The sequence below is a fragment of the Rhynchophorus ferrugineus genome, unplaced genomic scaffold (genome assembly GCF_030347505.1).
Source record: "Rhynchophorus ferrugineus isolate W39M unplaced genomic scaffold, kcgeb_rfMv2 rfM1, whole genome shotgun sequence".
Classification (NCBI taxonomy): Eukaryota; Metazoa; Arthropoda; class Insecta; order Coleoptera; family Curculionidae; genus Rhynchophorus; species Rhynchophorus ferrugineus.
The window spans coordinates 3,857,266-3,867,468 of NW_027472580.1; the positions used below are offsets into that span (position 1 = coordinate 3,857,266).

Here is a 10,203-nt window from a genome sequence, read left to right on the forward strand (position 1 = left end):
CAACATAACTCAATTTATGAGTTTCATCATTGTGGTGCATTTCAGGAAGGCCTTTGAAATGTTGCGAAATCGTCACGATATAATATAATTTACATTATTCGGTGAATCCCTCAACCATAAAACATACTTTTCAGTCATTTGTTAGGACGTAGTTGGACATTTTTAAAACGATACGTACAGGATGTATATTTTGTAATATCCGTTGATATATGTTCCCGTTAAAATTATTCGGATAATATAAAAAAAAAACTAACCATACCCCTGCGGTGATCGGTTTTGATAATAGTATGAAATAATAAACATTTTTTTAAAAACAGTTTATTCATTGTTTTGTATATACATTGTATTTATAAATATTTTTAATTAAACAATTTTATTTTCTATTTTATAACTTCATCCGATGATGATTTGTAGTTCTATTGTATCGTTTACACCCTTTGTCCCCAGCGTACTATTCTCTACACTACTTTCCAAGGTTGCACTTTTACCTTTGAGTGATATTTTAGTAATCTGGTACAGTCCTGAATTATTATGTAAATATTTTTGAAATCAAATATTTTAATAGACTGATACCTTACATGTTGTTACAACAGGTTATTCTGAAATATTTCTAAAGCATCTCAACATCTTTGAAAATCTGTTCACCAGGCTGCAACAGTTTGTAATACACCTCACTAAACACAGAGCACTGTCTTGCAACTAACACGATTTGGCCTTGAAGTCGATCGACCGGCTTCGGCAGGGGATAACCGTGATTTCTTTTTGTGTTTAGGGTTTTCAAACTAAATCCACTTTGCCTCAGCCCTCACTATTCGATGCAGAAGCGACTTCCGATCATAACTTTGAAACATCATTTCGCAAACGATTTTTCGATTTTCTATTTGACTGTCATTCAGTTGATCGGTCGCTAATAGTTTCTTGGGCCACCTTTAACGCTTCTGATAATTGTTTGTGAGTTTGGATTGGGTCTTCATCCAATAACTCTTGCAGTTTCGCATCATCAAACTTTTTCGGTCTACCAGAACGTTCTTCCTCTTGCACATCGAAATCACCACATTTGAATTCTCGAAACCACTCCGCGGATGTTTTTAGGGTTAGAGCATGCTCACCGTAAGTCCCTACCACCAACGATGACTTTCAGCGGTTTGTTTTCTTGTGATTAACTAAGAAAAGTAATAGGTCCCGCAAATGTACGTTTTTAGGCTCGAAACTTGACATTTTCAAAGAGGTATAAATCTATGACTGTGTAACTTCCGCAAAATTTAACATGCATAGTTTTGAAGCTTACTGTCAGTAGACTAAAATTATATATGTGTCAAATCATAACATAGCACATTTAAGTCTAGCGACATCTATTAGAAAAACCGGTAAATAACTTTCCGGTACACCTACTATATACCAAAGCTTCGCAGTGGTTAAGGACGAGGTGCATCGCCAAAGCTCCACGTCGAAAGCCGTTAAGAATCATCGCACGAAAATATTCACGAGTTAATATTCCATTCTTTCACTACGACAACATTTTCAAGTCACTATAAACAACATAACATGTGCTGAAATAACAAAACGTTCTTAAGAAGGTTGTTGTTATAAAGGTCAAACTTCCAATTTTGAAGGTCAGATGAAGTTTAATGAGACAAATATCATCGCCAAACATAAATAGTAACCTCGTAGACTTCACAAGTCTCATTACTGTTATCACAATTATTCTCTCTTTCTAGAGTATATTATTGATCTTCTAAACTTAACCTTGTTTAAAAAAAAAACAGGATATCTGGTTTATATTAATCGGCGATATTTATATCAATTTGGTTAAAACTTACTTAGATGCCGAATGTTACTCAGAGGAAAAACCACACTCTTGTGGTAAATGGCCAAACCGAATTTGATAACCAACTCAAAAAATAACGACTGATATCAAAATATTTATTTAAAAATGCCCCAACTCATTTGTTAAGTCGGACGACGCTATTAAATGTTTTTGTAAACATCATATCTGTATAAATAAAAACGAATCGTCGAAATGTAAGTACGCACATAACGTTAGAACCACTGCGCCAAATTTGACAATTATTTTTTCTTGTGTTCGTTATTGAAAGAGAAAAAGGGTTGTGTCTTTTAAAATAAGAAAAAATATGTCTATGATACGCTCATGAAATTAGTGAACGATGAACGAAACTGCTGGAATATTTCTCTTAACGTCAACGGCTTGATAGCAAAATGGAATTGAATTTGCACTTTCTTTATTAGGTACTGCAGTTACGTTGGTGGAGGGCGGTCGGATAGCTCATTCACTTTCAAGCCGCCGCTGTACTTCGTACATCCATTTGATTTCGAGGTCAACGTACAGCTCTTCATCGCGATAAGTATTGCTAATTAGTCGTGGGACTTTGTTTTCGCTGCGATGGATTACTAGTTGGTTTAATGTTTTATAGCTGGCTGAACAATTTCTTTGATTTTAGGCCAAGTTGAGACTATCATCCGACTAAACACACTTTGAGTTTAATCTGCTCTGTTTTTTGTCTAACATGATGTTTCCAAGTTAACCAACCATCGAGATGAATGCTGAGGTGTTTAGTTGATTCTGCTTGAGGAATCGATCATCCGCCAAGTTACGTAATTAAACGTTACGAACGAAAAATGGACTGTACTTTCCATTCTCTAGTCCATTTGTAGATCCTGATCACTGCTGCTTGTATTTTTCTACGGCATTAGACAAGGATACATATTTTGCCATGATAACTGTGTCGTTGGTAAATATTTCATGTACTGTTTCTTTGGTTGTTGGGATACCAACAATGAAAAGCAGATGCAGGAGTGATTGAACTACCATGGGGAACTCCAGCCGAAATAGGTTTAAGTGTTGAGAATGCCCCTTCATACGAAATTTTTTTTTTGAAAAGATATGATTCCAATAGTTGACAGTAATTTCGCGGTAGTGATTTTCTCATTTTGCAGTTTAATCCCAAATGTCATACCCGGTCAAAAGCTTGTGAGATGTGAGATGGTCAAGAATAGTCAGCAATCAGTTAGCCCTAACCTTCAAAAGATGCGTGTATAAATTTTACAGCTGTCGGATTATTAGTTTGTGAATTATAGCATTTTGAGTGAAGTAACTTTTGTTAATGTAAAAAAAATGGATAAAAAGGAATTTCGCGTGTTGATAAAATATTGTTTTTGAAGGGAAAAAATACAGTTGAAGCAAAAACTTGGCTTGATGCTGAATTTCCGGACACTGCCCCAGGAAAAACCATCATGAATTGGTATGCTAAGTTTAGACGTGGTGAAATGACCACCGAAGACGGTGTACGCAGTGGACGCCCAAATGAGGTTGTTACCGATGAAAACATTTAAAAAATCGACAAAATGATTTTGAATGACCGTAAATTGAAACTGATTGAAATAGCAGACACTCTAAAGATATCAACTGAACGTGTACATCATATCATTTACGAATATTTGGGTATGAGAAAGCTCTGTGCAAAGTGGGTGCCACGCTGTATTTTGGGATGCGCATGGAATAATTTTCATTGACTACCTTGAAAAAGAAAGAATCAACAGCGACTATTACATAGTGTTACTAGAACGTACTGCTTCACCAAGACAATGTACCATGCCAAAAATCCATGAATTGGGCTTCGAATTGCTTCCTCATCCACCGTATTTTCCAGATCTGGCCCTCAGCGACTATTTTCTGTTCTCAGATCTTAAAAGAATGGTCGTTGGGAAGAAATTTTCGTCAAATGAAGAGGTGATCGCCGAAACTGAGTCCTATTTTGAAGCAAAGGACAAATCGTACTACAAAAGTGATATCGAATAGTTGGGGGTCGCTATAATCAGTGCATCACCCTTGAAGGGAATTATGGCGAATAAAAAAAAACTAATTTTGCCAAAAAAGGTGTTTTACTATGGCAGGCCAGGGACTTTTCAATTAACCGATTAGGCCTGTAAGATCGGGCTTGTTCTTCCGGTTTGTCAGGTTTTTTGAGCATAATTATTCGAGCAATCTAAGCATTCCGAAATATCGTTCAATATCAAACAGGCATTGAATGTATATGTCAACATGATGATGGATTTTCGTGGCAGCTATTTTAATAACCTAGATGATCAATTCCTGGAGCCTTTTTTGGATTGAGGTTGTTGTCAATTTCTGTGACAACTTCCATTGGAGAAATTAGATTTACAGCTGCATCGGGCTGACAGACATGTCATTCGGTTGGAATACGTTAGCTAAATGTTCTGCGAATAATACATTTCGATCATTTTTAATAGGCGGTACCCTACTAATTGGTCTTTTGAATCTGCGAGTCGCTTTCCATAGCGAGTAATCTTTGTCTGTTACTAATTGTTGATTACTAATTCAACCAAATATAGTTTTGTCTACAGCATTTCTGGTTCTGTACCATACTCTGCTAGTTTTTCGTTTTTCTTTTATCAATTTCCTAATTTCAAGGGGGTAATGTACCTCATATTCTGATTTCTCTCTTGATGTTGCGATGGCATCTTTTGCAGTAGACCGAATTTGTTCAATTATATGCCTGGTTTGCTACTCAAGACCGTCATTGATGGTTTCGTTAGATTTCAGCAGCTCATATCACACCAAGCTCATCTGATCATATACAGTGCTTTACCTTGAATGGTGCTGGGATTTACTATAAAGGCAATCCAGATTTTGCAGGATTCATAGCGCCTATGATAAAAACATATCGTTTTTATGGAAATTTCGATTAAAAATATCAATCGAACCAAATATTCAACAGTATTAAAACACATTCCAACAATACTCATATAATAATGTAAGAAACTATTAATTTAAGGAAATATTATTAAATATATTTTGTAATTAATGATGTAATAAATAATGACTAGTTTGACAAGGCTGATCGGAATCAGGGTTGTCAATGCCAGTTTATCAAATTCCCCAATAATCGAAATCAAATTCCCCAAAATGGATGCAAAACGTCAACGGTTATCGAAGCAATTAAAATGTTAAAGAGGCAAAAATTCTTTGATTCAGTATAGTTAAATGTGTCCTGTTAAGTTTGGATCTGAAAAGTCCCGGGTGTAACAAACAAAACGCGTTTTTTTTTAAATTCAAAATTGGTTTTAATCATCAACGTAATCTCCACCAAGAGCCACGAAGTCATTCCAACGCTCTAACATTTAAATACCACTTTTGTAAATCGGTTTATCTTTTGCCTCAAAAAATAGGCCTGTCACCATTTGCTGTCCACTCAGATGACGATCTTTTGATTCCGGAGTGAAGTGATGGATCCATGTTTCATCCATTGTCACATATCAACGCAAAAATTCCGGTTTTTTACGTTTAAACATGGTCAAACACCGCTCAATCATCAACACGTTCTTGTTATTGGTCAACAGTGAGCAAACATGGTACCCACTTTGAACAGAGCTTTCTCATAGTCACGTAACTTTTTTCTGATTTTTTCTATGTTTTATAGTGTTACCACCTCATTTGGACGTCCACTGCGTTCTGTATCATCGGTGTTTTTACGATCACGTTTGAAGTCAGCAAACTGACGTTTTGTTGTTGTTTCTGATGGAGCGGAGTCCTCAGAACACTTTTCAAACTATTGCTTCGCTTGAACGTCATTTTTTCCCATCAAGCAGTGCAAAACTAAAACACAAAATTGTTTTGATGCATTATTTTAAAAATAACAAACCCAGTGTCACTCTTAGCACAATAACTCACAAAATTATGACTAGATTATTATGAAATTTTAACAGCTTTCTTTTGAAGGTTAGTACTAACTGAAAAAGCAATGAATGCAACAAAACTAGCGCTACTTATGTGTTGGTCCCGGGACTTTGCAGCCTATGTATTAAGCTTGAATCTGAAATCTTAGGTGTGGATTTCAAGAACAAATATATGCTAAATAGAACAATTGTTAGATGTTGAGTAAACTATCTATCAACTATTATAAAATGTGTGCCATGTACTTTTTAAACTGTTGAGTTTCATTATTCATTGTTTGACCCAATCAGTATTGCCGACTACATCAATCAATTCTCATCAGAAATGTATCGACAATTTATTAAATTCCCCAATAATCGAAATCAAATTCTCGAAATTGGAGAGGAAAAAAATTACCGATGTCCCACAAAAATTATTTTAAGAAATGAATTTTAAAAACAATGCTCAACGGGGCTAAATAATACTTATTTTAACCTTTTCATAATATGGAATAAAGTGTAATGTTATGAATTACAACCTTAAACTTTCGTTTCAATATTTCTCTGTTTCTCTGTTTTTAGAATTCTTAAGGACAGTAAATATTAGCATGCGTACGAAAACGATAATATCACAAGCAAGGACATTCCAGTTTTTATATTTGCGAACAAACATTCTCCCGCAGCGCTTTTAAGACCAGACGCAAAATGGGACGCCGCTTGGTGAAGTGACGCAGTGAGGGTCACGGCAAATCTACGCGGGATAAAACTGCCGGACGCCGAAAATAACGACTGAATTGGAATTTAGTTTTGAATCTGATTCGGAGGGCGAATTCGAATCTGAAATGGTAATGTTTATCTCCCAGATGACTAGTAAAAGGTAACTGAGAAGTTGTATCTAAAAAGAAGAAAGGGTCGCGGAGAACTTATTTTAATTAAAGAATTTCTTAATTTTCAAACACTCACGGCGACTTTAAGCGAAAAACTGCGACCAGAACACTGCGTTCCGTAAAACGCCAAAGCAAACGCCGTCAGCCAAAGCTACCGTTCTTTAAACCCACAAAATCTCTCTCACGCTGCCTCACCTCACCACGCTACGCATTTTGTACCGCATTTTGCGCCTCGCGTAATACGGTACACTTTACTCCAGGCGCATTCACCAGCAAGATATTATCTTCCTTATTTCAAGCGCATTTTAACCAAAACCCTGTATAGCGTCATCTCGTCATCTTATTTTTGTGCTGTCATAGATTTATCAAGCACTGGAAATTGCCTCTGCGCTGGCACCAGTGATTTAATTTGTAGGTGTTTAGCTTTCGACCGATTTACGGCGGATAAAAAGAAAAAAGTATTTCTGAAATCAAATCTCTTGGTAGTGTCTGACTGAAATCCTTATTGATATGTTCTATAGAAATCTGCAATAGCAGCGGGGCGTATTTTCATCTTTTTTCAAATGTATATTTAGTCTAAACTTAGAAAAAGTATTGGATCGCTAAGCGTCAACGTTCAAAATATAGTACATACCTTGACATAGTTAATTCCCATTAAGTCAGCAAACAGTGTTTGCAACAGGTTTTCTACCTTTGCCATCGAGAGCCATCAAATTTGAGCTGGTGAGATAATTTTGGCAACCGCCACTTGAAACAACTCTCGAAACTCTTTAGTTGTCTATGCGCACTATTACTGAAGTGAGCTCCAATAGAACGCTTTAGGTAAGTTTTAGTTGATGATAAGTGAGTTGGTTATTTCTTTATTGCCAGTTATGGCTAAACTATTTGAGAAATTGGTTGTGAAACGCCTCAAACCTATTCTAGAGCACAGAAAGTTTGACACCACATCACATGACAATAAAGGTATGTGCTCTGCATGCCTATATATCTGCATTGATGCCTTCTATATAAAATAAAGTCACTTATCCCTAAGCATTTCTAGCTTCTATTAAATATAATTTTATTTCTTAATGTTATTTCAACATACCCCGATCTCAAACAAAGCAAAGTCCACCCACACTGAATTCACAAATAAGATGGTTATGTCACAACGTATACTTATTAACTGCATGCAAATTCCATATGCCAACACAACAATATATCTTGGTATGACTCTTAGATGCTAAGTTCATTGAAGGAGCATATAAAAATATTCTTCAAAAAAATAAGGATTTCACTAATAATTTAAAAAATAATCAAACTTAGATTTTTAACACAAAAAAAAAGTTTTGAAATAATATATATACATACATAGTACATAATAATCGTTGTAATAACAAAATACCAATAAACAAATACCTTATTTAACCCATCTACTACACGTATTCTATATTCTACTATATACACAGAATTTAGCTTAATACCTACATAAACCTATATTACAATATTATTTGAACTAGTACTACTTGCACTATTTCGAATAAAAAAAGTAATTTGAAAATCGGCGAACATTCATTAAAAATATATAAAGCTGAACATAGAACCTCCTCCCTTTTGAAGTCGGTTAAAAAATAAACACGATGAACTCAACATCAAATTCAGGAAAGCGTATTGGTTGCTTGGCCAAAATTCCGAGCTTTCAATTTATTTTATATCAGCAGATACTGAGACCAGTGTGGAGCTATGGAACTGAGCTGTGGGGCTGCGTCAATGACTCCAACGTCCAAGTCATTCCGAGATACAAAATAAGGTTCTGAAGCCTATTAGAATGCGCCTTAACATGTATGTGTTTGTACCCACACTGAATTCACAAATAAGATGGTTATGTCACAACATATACTTATTAACTGCATGCAAATTACATATGCTAACACGGCAATATACCTTGGTATGACTCTTAGATGCCAAGTTCATTGAAGGAGCATATAAAAATATTTTTAACGAAAAAATTGAACCAACTTCAAAAAATAAGGAACTAACTAATAATTTAAAAAATAATCATACTTAGATTTTTAACACAAAAAAAAGTTTCGAAATAATATATGTACATAATCATTGTTATTAATAAAATACCAATAAACAAATACCTTATTTAACCCAACTACTACACGTATTCTATATTCTACTATATACACACAATTTAGCTTAATACCTACATAAACCTATATTACAATATTATTTGAACTAGTACTACTTGTTCGTAATTTACTTTGGTGGATATGTCACAAATTTATATTACTACTTTTGTATTGTTTGGGCTCGGCACCGACTGATCAATTGGTAGTAGTTAAAATAATATTGTAAATAGATAAATAGGTTTAGGTAGGTATTAAGCTAAATTATGTGTATATAGTAGAATATAAAATACATGTAGTAGATAGGTTAAAAGTTTTATGTTTATTTTTATTTTGTTAATACAACAATTATTATGTATATATTATTTTAAAACGTTTTTTTTCTGTTAAAAATCTAAGTTTGATTATTTTTCAGATTTTTTAGTGAGTCCCTTATTTATTTTTTGAAGTCGGTTCAATTTTTTTTGTTAAAAATACTTTATTTTTCTCTTTTTAATGTTAGATATTTACTCAATAAATCACGCAGTTATTTTATTAAGTATTACAATGGGTAGGCTAAGTAAATTTGCAGCTCGTACGAGGAAAAATAGGAATAACGAAAATGATTGAAAATAAGGAACATTTCAGGCCCCGAGGTCCGCTACCTAACCTAGATGATTTGACAAATGTTCTAACCAAACTAGAACAAGAAAAAGCCCTTGCCCCTGGAAGGAATCGAATTCGCGATCTCCGCGTGTGAGCTGAACCCTCTAACAACTACACCATAGAAGCAGTTGCCTACGGTATTTCTACGGCTTCTCATATGATATGGTTAGTATTTAAAAAGTAAACTGAACGGCTTTTACATATATAACAATAACATTATACACAAATATCTGATTATTTTAAATAAAAAAATATGTGAAAATTTTGTATATACCTTTGAAATTTGTAGTTTCCCCTGATTTTCCCCTCTACACCCATCAGATCCTGATTTGGTTCCAATATGACCATCTAGGAAGTGCACTATTTCGAATAAAAAAAGAATTTTGAAAATCGGCGAACATTCATTAAAAAATATATAAAGCCGAACATAGAACCTCCTCCCTTTTTGAAGTCGGTTAAAAAATAAACACGATGAACTCAACATCAAATTCAGGAAAATGTATTGGTTGCTTGGCCAAAGTTCCGAGCTTTCAGTTTATTTTATATCAGCAGATACTGAGACCGGTGTGGAGCTATGGAACTGAGCTGTGGGGCTGCGTCAATGACTCCAACGTCTAAGTCATTCCGAGATACAAAATAAGGTTCTGAAGCGTGTGACAAACACATGTGACCTCCATCATGACCTAGAAATTGATATGGTTACGAATAATATCAGAAGATTTGCCGATTCCCATCAACGAAAACACCAGAATATCCAGAAGATATTAGACGTTTATTTGTTAATTTCCAAAATAAAACAACTATACTGGGTAGTGGGAAGATACTCTCAACTTGTTCTAAATCATAAAGCCAATTTGGATCTATGG

At 34.7% G+C, this 10,203-nt stretch overlaps 1 protein-coding gene across 2 annotated transcripts in view; it reads right to left on the reverse strand.

Moving 5' to 3' along the window:
* Ubr3 (Ubr3 ubiquitin ligase) overlaps nt 1–10,203 on the reverse strand; it is a 209,657-nt gene that overhangs the window by 42,491 nt on the left and 156,963 nt on the right. The window lies entirely within an intron of this gene.